The sequence below is a fragment of the Phoca vitulina genome, unplaced genomic scaffold (assembly GCF_004348235.1).
Source record: "Phoca vitulina isolate PV1807 unplaced genomic scaffold, GSC_HSeal_1.0 scaffold33, whole genome shotgun sequence".
Taxonomy (NCBI): Eukaryota; Metazoa; Chordata; class Mammalia; order Carnivora; family Phocidae; genus Phoca; species Phoca vitulina.
The window spans coordinates 16,257-33,480 of record NW_022589736.1 but is presented as its reverse complement, the minus strand read 5'-3'; the positions used below and the strand labels follow the sequence as shown (position 1 = coordinate 33,480).

Here is a 17,224-nt window from a genome sequence, read left to right as displayed (position 1 = left end):
ACAAGCAGGGGGAGTGGGAGAGGGAGAAGCAGGCCCCCGCTGAGCAGGGAGCCCGATGCGATGCGGGGCTTGATCCCAGGACCCTGGGATCATGACCTGAGCCGAAAGCAGACACTCAACAACTGAGCCACCCAGGGTCCCCCAGATGTTTTGTTAACACAATTGTGGTTACTCTGTGCCAGGCACAGCTTGCTTTATATCCGTTATCTCCTAAAATCTCTGCAGCATGCCTTCAGGGCAGGATTCATCATCCTCACTGCCAGGATTAGTGGTTTAGTGACTTGCTCAGTGACTGAGCCAGGATTCAAACTGCCTCTTTTAACCACTTTGCAGAATGGTCTCCGTGCATGATAATAATTTATTATTTTACTGTTCCTCACTAACCCCAGATATCACTTTTTTCAGCTGTCCAATGAGACTCAAAATGGGCTATTCTGACCACTCCCACAGGTCATTTACAACATTCTGATGCCTGGCAGAACAAACAACACTGTGTGTGACCAGCCTGTGCGTGACCAGCTGGGACCAAGGCTTTGATGAGTTCTGCTTGGTTGAATGTTATCTTACTATCCACTTGGTCCACATACTTCCTATTTTACAGATTACTCAGTGCTTTTGGTTTAATAGCTGACAGCATCCAGTTTTCTGGATCCTGCTGAGAAAATAACCCCAAACCCAACATACTCCCTAAAAAATGTATGGACTCAAATGCATGCATATTTGTGGTGCAAATGTTGGATGTGTGATATTCTCAGGTTGGGCTGGAAGGGTGTTGACCGAGTGTCTCTGGGATCATGACCTGTGCAAGATTTCAGAAGGCAGTAACACAGCCACCTCACAGGGAGCCTCCCACTCCTGAGACAACTGAAATTGTGCAATAACACACACAGTCCTTCTTGTTCCTGGGGTCCCTAACCCTGTCTTGACTGGCCAGCAAACTCCTTTAAGCTCAAACTAACACACCCACAGCAGAATTGGGCAGGAACTGGGCTTTCCAGTCTATAGCAGGATATTTTGCAATAGCAGTGATACCTTTTGCAACAGGGAGCAATTCTGAGGCATGGACTTGCCTTTTTTTTTTTTTTTTTTTTTTAAGAGAGAGTAAGCAAGCAGGGGTGGGGGGGAAGGAGGGGCAGAGGAAGAGGAGAGAGAATCTCAAGCAGACTCCCCACTGAGCTTGGAGCCCCACATTGGGCTCAATCTCACAACCCTGAGATCATGACCCTGAGGCATGACCTGAGGTGAAACCAAGAGTCAGTCGCTCAACCGACTGAGCCACCTAGTTGCTCCAAGGCATGGACTTACTTGTGAGGTAGTGGCATTTCTAGGTCAAGAGAAGCTGAAAGAGGTAATTTTTTTAAAATGAAGAAATGTGGGGGCACCTGGGTGGCTCAGCTGGTTAAGCAACTGCATTCAGCTCAGGTCATGATCCTGGAGTCCTGGGATCGAGTCCCGGGATCGAGTCCCACATCAGGCTCACTGCTCAGCAGGGAGTCTGCTTCTCCCTCTGACCCTTCCCCTTCTCATGCTCTCTCAAATAAATAAATAAAATCTTTTAAAAATAAATAAATAAATAAAATGAAGAGATGTGAAAAGATGAATATAACTCTCAGGGTGACTTTTGAATGTTTGATTGAACAGTGGTAGTGGAGTGTCGACGAAATCTTTCTTGTGCCTCTGTGTATGTGTGCCCTTATTTGGGAACAACATGACAAATCTAAATCCATCGCAGCTGCTGCAAGCAGAGCTACTTCAGCCTCTGCTCTTATCTTAAGTAATGCACAGCCCAGACATCCCAACCTTAAATCCATGCCTGGGTTTCATCTTTCTAACTTACTCCATCAGGGTTTCACTTTCTAACCATTCATTTTTGCATCACTTTGAGCTTTTTAAAATCAATATGTATTACTTTTATAAAAGAAAAGGATAGTTTTAAAAAAGTATTTTATAATTAGCTTAGCCTCCAAGGAGATATCAGTCCTGTCCCCACAACCATCATGATGAAGTTTGTGGTAGTTAAATATAGTACATACGGGTTATTGAGAGAGCCGTAGGCAAGATCATGGAAGAGTTCCTGTGTTAATCCGGAGTTGGAAGTAATGGATCCCATTGTGACCCAAACTCTTCCTCACCTTCCAGTATATTGAATTTTAAGGGAGAAATCTGAGACTTTGAGAGGCTAACATCTCAATTTCAAAGTGAATTTCCAGGCAATGAACCTCCCACTGGGAAACATACTTGTAACTGGGCTTTCTGAGAGCACACCAAGTTCTGGTGCAACCTCCAACCTCCTGAGCAGGATGGAAACAGGGACAGAAAGGCAGCTTCCTAGGTGGACTTGACTTGTGGAGGTTGTACAGTAGTGGGGTCGGAATAGTTCCCGGATTGGTCCACCAGTGAGAGTTTCATTTGCAATATGGTAACGCCAAGCAAGAAGCTTTATGAGCTCTAAAGTGCTATACACATTATTTATTCTCATTGTTAAATCTAGACGGAGGATAAGTGGGTGTTCATTTTACTCTTTAATTTTTTTTTTTTACATATTTAAACATTTTATAATTTAAAACACTGAAAAAATTTTGTTTTACTACTATTTCTAGGGACCCTTCTAGGAGGCTGGCTGTGGGCATACAGTCCCTGACCGCCAAAGGCTTACATGTTAGTGAAGGGGAATAACCCAGTTGCCTGCTCTCCCTTCCCTTGCACCCTTTGAGGTTTGGTTTACATAATCCTGTCCCACTCGGATCTCCCTGTCCTTTTACCCGCGGCACAGCTGCTCCGGGTGCTTCGGTCAATGCCTACTCAGTAAGTTTCGAATATGCACAAAATAGTGGGGGAAAAAAACGGGACTCCAAGATCTAGGACTTGTGGCCTGGGCCAGTTACCCGACGTCTCTGAGTTTCCTGTCAAATGGGTGGTTTGGGAATTTCAATGAGATAATGTATGCTAAAGAGCCTGGCACCGTGGGTCAGTGTCAGCTAGGTCCTTTGATGCTCCAGCGCCTAGCGCAGCGCCGGGCTAGTCGTGGGCGGCGTCCGAGGGCCGGACACAGGATCCCCGCCCCCGCAACAGCCGTCACCTCCGAGACCCCCGCCCACAGCGCGCGGTTCCCCGCCGCCGCGCTCGCTTCCGCGCGTGGGGGCAGGAAGACCCCACTCCGCGGGTCTCACGCCCGGCAGCAACCCCCTGGGGGCAGTCGCTCTGAGGGGAAGCGGCCTGGGCGGGAGGGGGTTTGTCCGCGGTAAGAGTAGCCCGAGGATAAAACGGAAGTGTCAGCGAAGAGCCCCGATAGGCAGGCTGGCAGGCACTGGAGTAGAGACAACCCGGCACACTGTGTCCGGGGCCCCGCGGGCTCTGCCCCAAGGGGGGAAAGCCCGAGGAGGCGCGACGCGCCCCGCGGCCGGCCCCCGTGCAGCCGCGCTAGTGTGTCCGAGGGCCACGCCCTAAACTACATCTTCCAGGGGGCCCAGGGAGTAAGCGGAGCCAATCGGAGGGCGAGTGGGCGGGCTCAGCGGGGCCTATGTCTCCCAGGGGTGCTGGGGCGCGGCGCCGTGGTCGGGATCGGCAGCCCCAGCAGCCTATAGTTGTGTCTCCACGGAGCGGCCGTCGCCGCTGGTATCCTGGGCACGACCCCAAGAAGGGCAGTCGACGCGGCCGCCCGCGGCCCGGGATTGGAGGGCGAGGGTGCCCGGGGGCTGCGGTGCAGCGTGGCTCCCTACATTCCTCCACCCTTTAAGAGCCCCTAGACCTCGTTCAGTCGTGTTACCGGCAAGTATTTACCAAGTGCCTACTGTGCACCCGTTGCTGTGCCGGGACGAAGACTGGCTGGTCAGGCGGCACTCCTGCCCCAGGGCGCTTGTCTCCTGACTTACAGAGAGGGGGTTGGTCTCCACTCGCGGCGAGAGCAGTGAAAGGAATTCATTCAGCCCGACGCCAGCACTGTCATCTTGTCGGTTTTCAAACACCAGGAACCCTAGGGTACCGATTCTTAAACTTCTATCGTGATTCATTTTGAAAAATCGAGGGAAATGCTATGGGCAGTGGAGATAATGGTTTTGTTGAGAAAAAAAGCACATGGACCTGCAGTTTCGTGTGTCATTTCAGGGGATTCGTGACTTCCTGAAGTCTGCCAGGAGGAACCTGGCACGGAGCTCTAGGTATGGACCCTCCCGTCAGTCAAAGCCGCCCGTACTTTTGTTTTATATATTTCACCTTCAAGGAAGATTTCCTTTGATCCACCGAGGGCGGAGCGGGGGAGGAACACCGATCGAGACGGTCTATCTGTATTTCTAGTCCCAACATTCTATTTGTTTAAGTCCTTCCCATCAAGACTACTTTCTAGTCTCAGGTAAACATAACTAGACTGTATTCACCTCCATGGTAATGTGAGGGGCACTTTCTTACTCAAATCCTTGTAACCCTGTGGAACGTTCCCTTGCCTGCCACACTTGCCAATTAGTTAGAAACTGTAAACGACTTAAATGAGTATCACCAGGCAACTGGCTGAGTACATTTTGGTGAATCTGTTCTATGGACTGCACCGCATCCGTTGAAAATGTGCAGTGGGTTTTTCTTTTTTTTTTTTCTTAAGATTTTATTTATTTATTTGACGGAGGGAGACACAGCGAGAGAGGGAACACAAGCAGGGGGAGTGGGAGAGGGAGAAGCAGGCTTCCCGAGGAGCAGGGAGCCCGATGGGGGGCTCGATCCCAGGACCCTGGGATCATGACTTGAGCCAAGGCAGATGCTCAACGACTGAGCCACCAAGGCGCCCCTGCAGTGGGTTTTTGTATGCTAATGTGTGGAGATGGTCAATATGTAAGGTGAAAAAGAGCATGTTTACAGTACAACATGACAATATAATCCCACGTTTGTAAATAACAGGAAAAATATTTTAAAATTTAAATATCTAAAGGGGAACAAGAAATACCATGGCAACCTCCAGAGAGTAGAATTAGGGATAGAGGTTGTGCTTTTCACTGTGTCTTCTATGTTTTTGTGTTTTTCAATAAGCATTTAAACATTTTATGACACATGAAAAATCATCCGTGAATATATTCTAAGTGTAAAATAATAAGGCAAAACAGAAAATATAGCAAGCTAATGTTAGAGGAAGACTTTCATGTTTTGCTCATTATTTATTTATTTATGTGTTTATTTATTTGTTTATGTATGTATGTATGTATGTAGGCTCCATGACCAACATGAGGCTCAAATTGAGAGCCTGAGATTGAGAGTCACATGCTCTACCGACTGAGACAGCGAGGTGTCCCTGCTTATTATTTTTTATAAAAAAACTTAAATAAAACCTCATGAACTGGAATATTTTTTTCATTGTAGTGCAGAGGATTAGGAAAATGGTTTTTAAAAAGCACACTGTGCCCATAGAGAAACACATGGGTGACACTTATGATTGAAGCTAACATATATTGGGCACTTTGTGTGTGATATATCATATGAGTGCCTTATATGCCTTCATAGCATAGGCTCTGGAGTCAGACTGCCTCAGTGAGAATACTGCCTACAGTTAACCATTTGTGTGACACTGGCTGAGTGATGGACCTATCTACTTATTCAACCTTGAAAAGGAAGGAAACTCTGATACATGGCACAACACATGACAGACACAAAAGGGTAACTGTTGTATGATTGTACCTCTATGAGGTACCTGGAATAGTCAAATTCAGAGACAGAAAGTAGAATAGTGTTTAACAGGGCTGGGAATGGAGGGTAATGGAGAGTTATTTAATGGTTAGAATTTCAGTCTGGGATGATGAAAAAGTTCTGGGGATGGGTGGTGGTGATGGTTGTACAACAATGTGAATGCATTTAATGCCACTGAATTGTATACTTAACAGTTGTTAAAATGGTAAATTTTAGGTTATGTGTATTTTACCACCCCAAAAACCTCAAAAATGCACATACTCCTCAATTCAATTATTCTATTTCTGGGAGTATCCTAAAACAATTATTGAGTGTACACAAAGTTGCATTGCAAGATGTCCATTGCAGAATTGTTTATTAAACCAAGAATTGGAAACAATTTAAATGTCCATCAGTAGAGGAGATAGTAAGTACAATTGTAGTACACCCATACTGTGGCATACTGTACATCTGATAAGAGTAAGAAAGCCCTGTTCATCTTGATCCAGGCACACTGTTATTAAAGGGAAAACTGGGAAAACATGTACTACACATAATAAATACATATATGTGAACACATCAGAAGGAGATTGGTAGAATGTACAGCCAACTGTTATCTATAAAAATGAGTAGAAGTGAGGGGCGCCTGGGTGGCTCAGTCATTAAGCGTCTGCCTTCGGCTCAGGTCATGATCCCAGGGTGCTGGGATCGAGCCCCGCATCAGGCTCCCTGCTCCGCAGGAAGCCTGCTTCTCCCTCTCTCATTCCCCCTGCTTGTATTCCCTCTCTCGCTGTGTCTCTCTCTGTAAAATAAATAAATAAATAAATAAATAAATAAATAGATAGATAAAATAAGTAGAAGTAAATAAGGGGGTGATGAAAAGTTTCCTCACTTTCTTTGTATACATCTATATTCTTTGAATCTTGTACAATGATTATTCATGTATTACTATTGTTGCATAACAAACACGTCAAAAGTTAGTGGTATAAAAACCCTTTTTATTCTCATGATTTTGTGATCAGGATTTTGAGCAGGACACAGAGGGACAACTCATGTCTGCTGCATGACTGGAGCTCCAACTGGGGTGGCTCCTATGTCTGCAGATTGCTGGAATGGCTATAATTGACTGGGGCTGTGTCTAGGGCCTCGGTACTGGCTCTCTGGGTGACTGCTTGTTTCTTCTCCCCCTTGTTCTGCTGGGACTGGAATATCCAAATGACTTCTTCACTTGTATGTGGAGTGCCTGGGCTGGGATGGCTGGAACAGCTAGAGTTTACTGCACATCCATTTCTGTCCAGGTGCACAGCTTGGGCTTCCTCACAGCATGGCAGTCTCAAGATAATCAGCCTTCTTAAATGGCAGCTGGTGTTCCCAGAGGTAGCTTTCCCTGAAGCCTCTGGTGGTAGCTTTAAGACTTCTTAGGTAGTCTCAGAAAGTCACTTCCATTTCATTCTGTTGCCTAAGCATGTCACTAAGGTTAGTCCAGGAACCCCCTCTCAATAAGGAATAAGGAATTTGTAGCTGTTTTTAACCTACCACACTTATTTGTTAAAAATAAAGACTTTTCACAGGAAATTCACCCTGACCTATGATTTATAGTGACCTTCATTCCAGCAGAGCACACCCACCTCTTTCATTTCTCTCACCAGTCATTGCAAATGTACAGTCTCTTTGAAATCCTCTACTAGGACTGTTGCTTCCATCCAAGTTTCTTATGCCATTCTGCAAATTAATGTTTAGCTCAGTGGTTCTCATCTTTGGTTGCACATTAGAATCATCTGGGGACACCTGGGTGACTCAGTTCTGCCTTTGGCTCAGGTCATGATCCCAGCATCCTGGGATCGAGTCCCACATCGGGCTCCCTGCTCAGTGGGGAGCCTGCTGTCTGCCTCTCTGTCTGCCTCTGTCTGCCACTCCCCCTGCTTGTGCTCTCTCTCTCTCTGACAAATAAATAAAACCTTTAAAAAAATGTTTAAAATCATCTGGGGAGGCGGCACCTGGGTGGCTCAGTTGGTTAAGCGACTGCCTTCAGCTCAGGTCATGATCTCAGGGTCCTTAGATCGAGCCCTGCATTGGGCTCCCTGCTCAGCAGGGGGTCTGCTTCTCCCTCTCCCTCTGCTTCTGCGCGCTTTCTCTCTTTCTCTCAAATGAATAAATAAAAAAATCTTTAAAAAAAAGGATTATCTGGGGAGCTTTAAAAACTCTTGCTGCCCAAACAAAATACATCAGAGTGTCCAGGGGTACCACCCAGGTGCTATAGTCTGCATGTTTGTGTCTCCTCAAAATTCATAGGTTGAAATCCTAATGCCCAATGTGATAGTATTAGATGGGTGGGACATTTGGGAGTTTCTTGGGTCATGAGGGTGGAGCCCTCATTAGTGGGATTAATCCTCTTGTATATGAGACCCGAACAGAGCTCCGAAGTCCCTTCCACCACATGAGGACACAAAGGTTGGCAGTCTGAAACCCAGAAAAGGGCACCCACCTGACCATACTGACACCCTGATTTCTCATAGTCTCCAGAGCTGTGAGAAATAAATTTCTGGGGTGCCTGGCTGGCTCAGTCAATGGAGCATTGTGACTCTTGATCTTGGGGTTGTGAATGTGAGCCCCACATTGAGCATAGAGATTACTTAAAATAAAACCTTTAAAAAAGAGAGAAATTTCTGTTGTTTATAACCTACCCGGGCTGTAATATTTTGTTATAGTTGCCCTAATAGACCAAGACTATTTTAGGTGTCAGACTTTTTTAAAGCTCCACAGATGATTCCAGTGTTTAATAAGGATCAGAACCTCTGGTTTAGATTTTTAGTAACTTCTCCGGCACCAGTGGTTTCCAGAAGTGGCTGCTTAGCACTTGTCAGCCAACAGTCATTGTTGGCAAAGCAGTGGGTTGGATGTGTGAATCTGGTCATGGAATTGCAAGAAGTTTTGACTGATGGCTAAAGCCAAGTCCTCCCTTTCCAGGGTTGACTGCCATGCTCCACGGAGGCCCCCTCAAGCTCTCCAGTTAAGGAGATTGCATCTTTCACCTGCTTACCGCAGCCAGCTCCAGGGATGAAGCATCTCTGTGGGCAGCTTCTGCCTGTACTGGGTCTGACTCCTATTCTGTAAGTCCTTTGCTCAAGGACCTTGTGGTTGAGCAAATGGTTATAAGGACAGAGAACATGGCACTTTCTGAAGTAACATAAATCCTACAAGCTGCCTGTTTACTTCCCAGGGGAAGCTCTATCCTGTTGGAGCTGCCTGATAGAACCACAGGGAACTTGGCAAACCCTGAGTTTCTGGGAGAAGGAGACAGAAGGGAGCCTTTGGGAAATAGAGGTCTCATGTGAATGGCTCATCTGTCTGTCAGCAAGGTCTTGAGGAAAAAAATGCAAAGGTCTGAGGGGTACTCCCAGCATCTCAGAGCAGGTAGGGTGGACAGGAAGACCTGACAGGGCCAAGGACCCAGATCCCCATCTCTTGTGTTCCCCACCACCCTCCCCACAGCAGAACCTACATTTTTTTTCCTTTTCGTTTTTGGAAGAGATTTCTTCTTGTGGCCAGAGTGTAAGCCTTGCTTCAAACCAATAGTCAGAGATTGCCTGGAATAACCTTGGTAATTATGCCATTATGCTTCTTTCCTTGGAGATGGATATATTTTTTAATACACAGAACATAATTACCTATGTAACCATCCCTCACAATTAACATGTTATGATGTCTATTTACTTGATTTTTGTTATTTCTATTTTGTAAGAAACTAGGCACCTCTGGACTGCCCATGAATGGAGAGCCTACGTGTGGTACTCTCAGGGTAGTTAGACTACTTAGGTGAGATTCCAGAGCAAATTCTTCTAGTCAACAAAGTGGAAAGTGCAAGACCTTTTATGTTGGGGGCTCTCTAGCATTTGGACAACCCTGAGAAAAACATTTTAGGAGGAGGGACTCCATCCTGCCCAGGGTGAACTATACTGTCTCAAGAGATAAGGCACTGGAAGTGTGCCCCCACCCCAGATCAAGGTGAGGGGCCACTTGTTCTTTTTTGCTCCCCTACACTCTCCCTTCCCCTTAGGAAGGGGCCCAAGTTTTAGAGAGGTGACTAAAGAGTTACTATAGAATGCAAAGTAGGCATGGATAGGCTTCTCTTAGGGCCATTTGGTATGGTCTCACCTTTATGAAAGGTCTCAAGTTTTTTATTTTTGAAGTTCTCTCCAGGAAAACACCTAGTTGTGTTCTTGTGTTTGGTGTTAAGAATGCTAGATGCAAACATGTAAACTATACCACAGTTTTTATAGTATCTTAATTTTCTAGGAGGCTTAAAAAATGTGGGGATAGGCTTTGCTAGACTTCTGAGAAATCCTGTCTGATCAACTGGAAAAGACAGGTTAGAGGGTGACTTGTCTCATTCTGGGGATAGAAAAAATCCCCAATGCCAGTTGTTCAAACCCCCAGACTCACACAGACTTGGGGGCTGACTGAACTGAATATAAGTGATGAGGAGAGGCCAAGAGGTGAGCTCTCCTTTCCACCTTGTTCCACATCCTTACAGGGGACTCAAGGGGAGGAAGCAGGGAGCTGGGCCTGTAAGCTTAAGTCTGAGCTTTGGGTGTTTCTGAGATTATTCTGCCCAGATCACTAGGCTAGAAATGGAGAGAGGATTTTAAGACTAGTACTCATTTCAGAATTAAAGATCAGTTTCCTGGATTGCCCTTTGTTTCTTCAGGAATGTGAAGCTGACTGCATGTGCAGGAGGGCTATGTGTACTCTCTCACCCTCACCCCTCCCCCACCCCCACCATGTCATGAGTCCCTTGGAGGCTCAGTCACCAGTCTGTTCCCTGATTTCCTTGATTTTAGTCTAGACAACACATTGTGAAAGAATCCCTGCAAATTCTGGAAGGTCACAATTGAAAAAATCTTAACGTGGTCCCTGTGGTTTTTTTCTGCTTTCAAGAAGACAAACAGGGGCGCCTGGGTGGCTCAGTTGGTTAAGCGACTGCCTTCGGCTCAGGTCATGATCCTGGAGTCCCGGGATCGAGTCCCGCATCGGGCTCCCTGCTCAGCAGGGGGTCTGCTTCTCCCTCTGACCCTCTTCCCGCTCGTGCTCTCTGTCTCTCATTCTCTCTCTCTCAAATAAATAAATAAAATCTTTAAAAAAAAAAAAAAAAGAAGACAAACAGCTATGGCATCTTTGGGAAGACTGTCTCAGCTGGATAAAGGGATGAAGCCTCTCCAAGGCCCTTTGGCCTTCTATTCTCACTGCTAGCTTTAATAGCTAGGGAGCTATTAAGAATTGCTGTGTAAAGTCCATAAAATAGTTTTTTTTTTTTTTTTTAAGATTTTATTTATTCATTTGAGACACAGAGATACAGAGACAGAGAGAGAGCATGAGTAGGGAGAGAGGCAGAGGGAGAGGGAGAAGCAGGCTCCTCGCTGAGCCAGGAGCCCGATGTGGGGCTCGATCCCAGGACCCTGGGATCATGACCTGAGCCGAAGGCAGACGCTTAACCAACTGAGCCACCCAGGCACCCCAAGTCCATAAAATAGTTTTGTTTGTTTGTTTTTAAAGCCTCTTAACAAGGGAAGAGGAAGTAAAAAAACCTCAAGGAGGCAGAATGGGAAGCAACCCAAACTCCTCTCCCTCACTTCTCCTTTACACAAGCATCAAGGGTGCTTCCAAAGATAGAAAAATACTTGAGAGGTCCGAGACTACATTTGTGTCCTATAAATAGAACCTTGTTTTCTAGGGCCTTGGGGATACTTAACAAGCCTTATCAAATATAAGTCTACAGGAAAACGTAAATGAACTTTTCAAGCACAGTAGAATGAACCTCATTTTCTAATCAATGCAGGAAAAAAAAATTTAAGAGGAAAATTTTTTTGACCAGTTGACCAATTCGGCTAAAAGAGGAAATAAAATAAAAACTATAATGACAAGCTATTTTGAAATGACCAATGAGAATATTGTATATTAAAATTATGGGAAATAATCAAAGCTGCACTTAGAGGAAAACTCATAGCCTTAAATGCTTTTATCATTAAACAGAGACTAGAAATTAAATACACTGGGGCACCTGGGTGGCACAGTCTGTTAAGCATCTGACTCTTATTTCCGCTCAGGTTGTGATCTCATGGTCATGAGATGGAGCCCCATGTCGGGTGCAGCATGGAGTCTGCTTGAAATTCTCTCTCTCCCTCTGCCTCTCCCACTCATGCACTTGCTCTCTCAAATAAATAAATAGATCTTTTTTTTTTTTAAAGATTTTATTTATTTATTCATGAGAGACAGAGGCAGAGGGAGAAGCAGGCTCCCCGTGGAGCAGGGAGCCCGATGCGGGACTCCATCCCAGGACCCTGGGATCATGACCTGAGCCGAAGGCAGACGCTTAACCAACTGAGCCACCCAGGCATCCCAAATAAATAGATCTTTTAACAAAATTAAATACACTGGTATTTATTGAAAGTTTAATTCGTATGGAAATTGCACTTAAATATATTTTACTTAATCTTTGTAGTGCTTATGAGGCAGACACTGTTTTTTGCTCTTATCTTTTCAAAATGCTCTGAAGTATAACTAGCACTATCCATGCAATGGCCTAGATTCTTAGTTTTCAAGAGTATTTCACACCTTTCTTGATTCACTGCTACGTTTATTAATGTTTATTGTGTATACAGAACTTTAAGGGATGAAGAGATGAATAACTGATGTTCTCTACCCTATACTCCAGTGTATGTGACGTTGATGTATGTGTGTTGGAAGGGCAGAAGAGGACACAGGTCATAGTATGATTGTAACTAACCCTCCGAGTTAAGGCAAACTTTTAGTGCTAAAAAATAAGGTCTTAACAAAGTACCATGGGAGCCCAGAAGAAAGTGATTTTGACTTGTGGTAGCAAGAGTCAACTGCAGTGCTTATTGCTACAGTTCAGGGCCTTGTTTAGGAGTCCGTGCTTCATTATCAGGACAGTGGGGAACCACTGGAGGGTGTGTGTGTGTGTGTGTGTGTGTGTGTGTGTGTAGACTTTTCTAAACTTTTAAATTTTTGTTGTTGCTATTTTGTTTTGTTTTTCCCCTTCAGAATAGTTTCTCAGATGTGGAACTACTTGATCAAAGAGGAAAAAAATTTATGATTCTTAAAACACACCATCAAATTGCTTTCCATAAAGTGTAATGCATTCACAGGGTCTCTCCCCCGTTGGGAGATGTTGGTGTCTATAAAGGTCTGAACGAAGGACGCTTTTCCCACAGCTGGGGCACTAGTGAGGCTCCTTTCCTGAATGAGTCCCCTGATGCTCAGGGAGTCTAATGTTGAGAGATTCTTCTAGGGTGAAGTTCTCAGGATTTCCTCTGTATAGAGTGGTTTGATGCTCTATAAGTTATAAGTCTTGGGATTTCCAAGTTGATTTTCTATTTTTTGTTTGTTTGTTTTTTGTAAAACAGAACCTCAGAGAGCATTCCATTCTAACGTAACAGTGAATGGATGCAGAGTTCCCAGGTTTTTTCTGCTTTGAAGAAGCTTCTTTGTCTCTCCTAATTTTTTAAATTAAATTTTAGTTATTTAACATACAGTGCAATACTGGATTCTGGAGTAGAATTCAATGACTCACTTACATACAACACCCAGTGCTCATCACAAGTGCCCTCTTTAATACCCACCTCCCTCCATCAACCCTCAGTTTATTCTCTATTGTTAAGAATCACGTATGGTCGGGGTGCCTGGGTGGCTCAGTCGTTAAGCGTCTGCCTTTGGCTCAGGTCATGATCCCGGGGTCCTGGGATTGAGCCCCGCATTGGGCTCCCTGCTCTGCGGGAAGCCTGCTTCTCCCTCTCCCACCCCCTCTGCTTGTGTTCCCTCTCTTGCTGTGTCTCTCTCTGTCAAATAAATAAATAAAATCTTTACAAAAAAAAAAAAGAATCATGTATGGCTTGTTTCCCTCTCTCCTTCTTTTTCCTTTCTCCCTTCCCATATGTTCATCTGTTTTCTTACTTAAATTACACATATGAGTGAGATCATATGGTATTTGTCTTTCTCTGACTGACTTATTTCACTTAGCACTCTAGCTCCACCCATGTCATTGCAAATGGCACGATTTCATTCTTCTTGATGGTTGAATAATATTCCTGTGTGTGTGTGTATGTGTGTGTGTGTGTGTGTGTGTGTGTGTATCACATCTTTATCCATTCGTCGGTCGACGATGGACATTTGGACTCTCTCCATAGTTTAGTTATTGTTGATAATGCTGCTATAAACATCAGGGTGCATGTGCCCCTTCGAATCTGTATTTTTGTATCCTTTGGGTTAAATATCTACTTTATTTTGTATCCTTTGGGTTAAATACCTACTAGTGCAATTGCTGGATTGTAGGGTGGTTCTATTTTTAACTTTTTGAGGAACCTCCAAACTGTTCTCCAGAGTGGCTGCACCAGTTTGCATTCCCACCAATAGTGCAAGAGGGTTCCCCTTTATCCACATCCTCCCCAACACCTGTTGTTTCTTCTGTTGTTAATTTTAGCCATTCTCACAGGTGTGAGGTGGCATCTCATTGTGGTTTTAATTTGTATTTCCCTGATGATGAGTGATGTTGAACATCTTTTCATGTGTCTGTAAGCCATCTGGATGTCTTTGGAAAAGTGTTCATGTTTTCTGTCCATTTCTTAACTGGGTTATTTGTTTTTTGGGTGTTGAGTTTGATAAGTCTTTATAGATTTTGGATACTAATCCTTTATCAGATATGTCATTTGCAAATATCTTCTCCGATTCTGTAGGTGGCCTTTTAGTTTTGTTGATTGTTTCCTTTGCTGTGCAGTTGACAAAGTCCCGATAGTTCATTTTTGGTTTTGTTCCCTCACCTCTAGCGATGTGTCTAGCAAGAAGTTGCTGCAGCCGAGGTCAAAGAGGTTTCTCCCTGTGTTCTCCTCTAGGATTTTGATGGTTTTATGTCTCACATTTAGGTATTTCATCCATTTTGAATTTATTTTTGTGTATGGTATAAGAAAGCGATCCAATTTCATTCTTCTGCATGTTGCTGTCCAATTTTACCAACACGATTTGTTGAAGAGACTGTCTTTTTTCCATTGGATATTCTTTAAGGATTAGTTGACCAAATAGCTGCAGGTACATATCTGTGTCTCTCCTGATCTTAAAACCTGAGAGAAAAAATGAAAATTGAAAATGTCGTCCTGTTCCGAGGGGAAACAAAGTGAGGGGGAGAAAAAGTTGTATTAAACCAGTAATGGGATGATAGAAACGCCTAAGTAAATCTCAAAGCTTTTTACTCCAATTAAGTCTGATGTTTTCTTTTCTTTCTTCCCTTGTATCCAGTGAACACTCACCTTAACTTGAAGCCAAATCCTTGTTTCATTTCTTTGGAATTCTGCAGTCCTTTTACCAATGGCTCTTCTCTGTGCTCTGCTGGGAAGCTCAGGCCAGGCTTTGGTACTGGATATCCTGGCCACAAGAAAAACAGGAAGCATAAGAGTTTGGGTCACCACTGATTATTCCTGGATTCAGGCTGATTTCTGGGGCAGATGGCCTCTCTCTATCTATTTCCTCAGTAAGGATGATTTCACCTAGAGCCTCTGTCAGGCAATATTTCAGTGTTAATATAAAACCAAAATGAGGGGAAAGCTTTTGTGCTCAATTCAAGGCTATTGTCCTCCATCCAATCAGTGGACGAGGAGTGAATTAATTCTGTGTTAAAATCAATGCACTAAATTAGTTTTATATTATCTTTTGAATATTTTATTAAGAGAATTATCTAAGTCAGGACTAAAATGCCAAAAGAAGAGAGAGAGAGAGAGAGAGGTAAAAGTGGGAGTTTGGGAACTGTGTCCTGGATTAATTTCAGTTAAGAGATTTTCAAATAAAAATTGATATCTGAACTTGGTTGGTGGTGACCAGCAAATATTGTCTTTATATGTTTCTTTTAGCTGAAGCCTAGAAGTGGATTATCTTGAAGTTAACTGAAACAACTATCTAACAGTGTTTCTGGCAAGCCAAAGACAGTTAGTAAAATCATGTCCAGCTTAGTTCCCTGTTATGTCCTACCACTGCTTCCCTCGCTGAGAGCAGCTATAGCTTGCAACCTCCTTCTGTGTCCCTTCTTACCCCTCCTCACCCCTGACAAAATTTACTGCTCTGCAATAAAGTGTGGGTTGGTAAATGGTGGTTCATGATACAAGGAGGAAACATGAGGAAATGTTTAAATATGAGAACTATGTTTAAATATGAGGAATAAACATGAGGAAAATGTTTAAATATTAACACTACCAAACAACATTAGCAAGTTAGTTTGGTTAATGTTAATCTGAAGGAAAACTTAAATTCTTGGACATTTTATCAAAATACAGAAAGTGGAGCAAAATGCCTTATTTTATTATTTTCATGGAGAAAGGCAACATATTTCAGATTAATAAAAGTAAAATGCATTTTAAGTCAGTATTTTGTTTATAATTGAATTTCAAAGCTAAGAGTAAGATCAAAGAGTAATTTCATACATGTAAAGCCAAACCCTGAGCCATAGATCACAGGAAATCTGTAGTCCAGTAAAGTAGTATCAAATCAAAGCTGGGAAGAGTGGCAAATAGCAAAGGCTTAGGGTGGCAGAAACCTGGAGGCCAGGGTATCCTCAGGGGAGAGGCAGGGAAAGCAGCATTTCAGACTGAGAGGAGCTGCTTATTTTTCTGCTCCCTCACCAAAGAGCACAGACCAAAAAGTCTTAACACTGTGTATTTCATCAAATACCGGTTTGAAAACCACGCACAGACAACTGCCCCACTTGAGTGCAGTGGAATCTATAAGACCTAGGTAAGGACTGAAAGCAGCTCCAGAGACAGAATCTAGTGACCATGACAGCTAAGGCCAGGATTATTCTTTATCTGAGATTCAAATTTGTTTTTCTCGGTTATAATAGGGAGCCACCGACAGCCGAGGACAAGAAAATATAAGAAAGCAGAATCAATAATGGTTGCCAGAGGGCATATTTACTTCCCTGAACTTACTTTTCACCAAAGACCTAAAATAGTGGTTCTTAATTTTTTTGGTGGTTTTGAGAACTTCATGAAAGCCATGGATCCGCTTCCTAGAAGATACACATATACATGCAGTTCTGCATACAGTATCAAAAGTTAAAAGATCTCCAAATCCAACAATTGTGACCCTCCAAGAGCTGCACTAGCCAGTACAGTAGCCACCAAGTGGCACTTAGGAACATGAGCCGCATTTTACCATTGCAATAAATTCTACTAGACAGTGCTGCTCCATAATTTCATGGACTCTAGGTTAAGAACTCGTGCCCCGAATGAGCCCCTGTAGATCTACTGGCCTGTAACCCCACTCCCAGTAATATTCCAGCTATTTTCTCTGTCTGAATAGGCCTCAAAGAAAAGGAGGAGGAATATTAACAGTAATTTTTAATAACTCAGAAAGTCCATCTAGCTTCAAGTCTCCATTAATAACCTTACCTTAGGGGTGCCTGGGTGGCTCAGTCAATTGGGTATCTGCCTTCGGCTCAGATCATGATCCCAGGCTTCCTGCTCAGCGGAGAGCCTGCTTCTCCCTCTCCCTCTGCTGCTCCCCCTGCTGTGCTGTCAAATAA

The 17,224-nt window shown here is 43.9% G+C and overlaps 1 long non-coding RNA gene across 1 annotated transcript; it reads right to left on the bottom strand.

Moving 5' to 3' along the window:
• Positions 1-14,649: 14,649 nt before the first annotated feature.
• Positions 14,650-17,132, bottom strand: LOC116645592. Its single transcript, XR_004301975.1, has 3 exons — positions 17,091-17,132; positions 14,961-15,075; positions 14,650-14,774 (listed from the first exon to the last, which is right to left on the bottom strand). It is a non-coding gene; the product is annotated as an uncharacterized LOC116645592 (long non-coding RNA).
• Between the last annotated feature and the right edge of the window lie 92 nt (positions 17,133-17,224).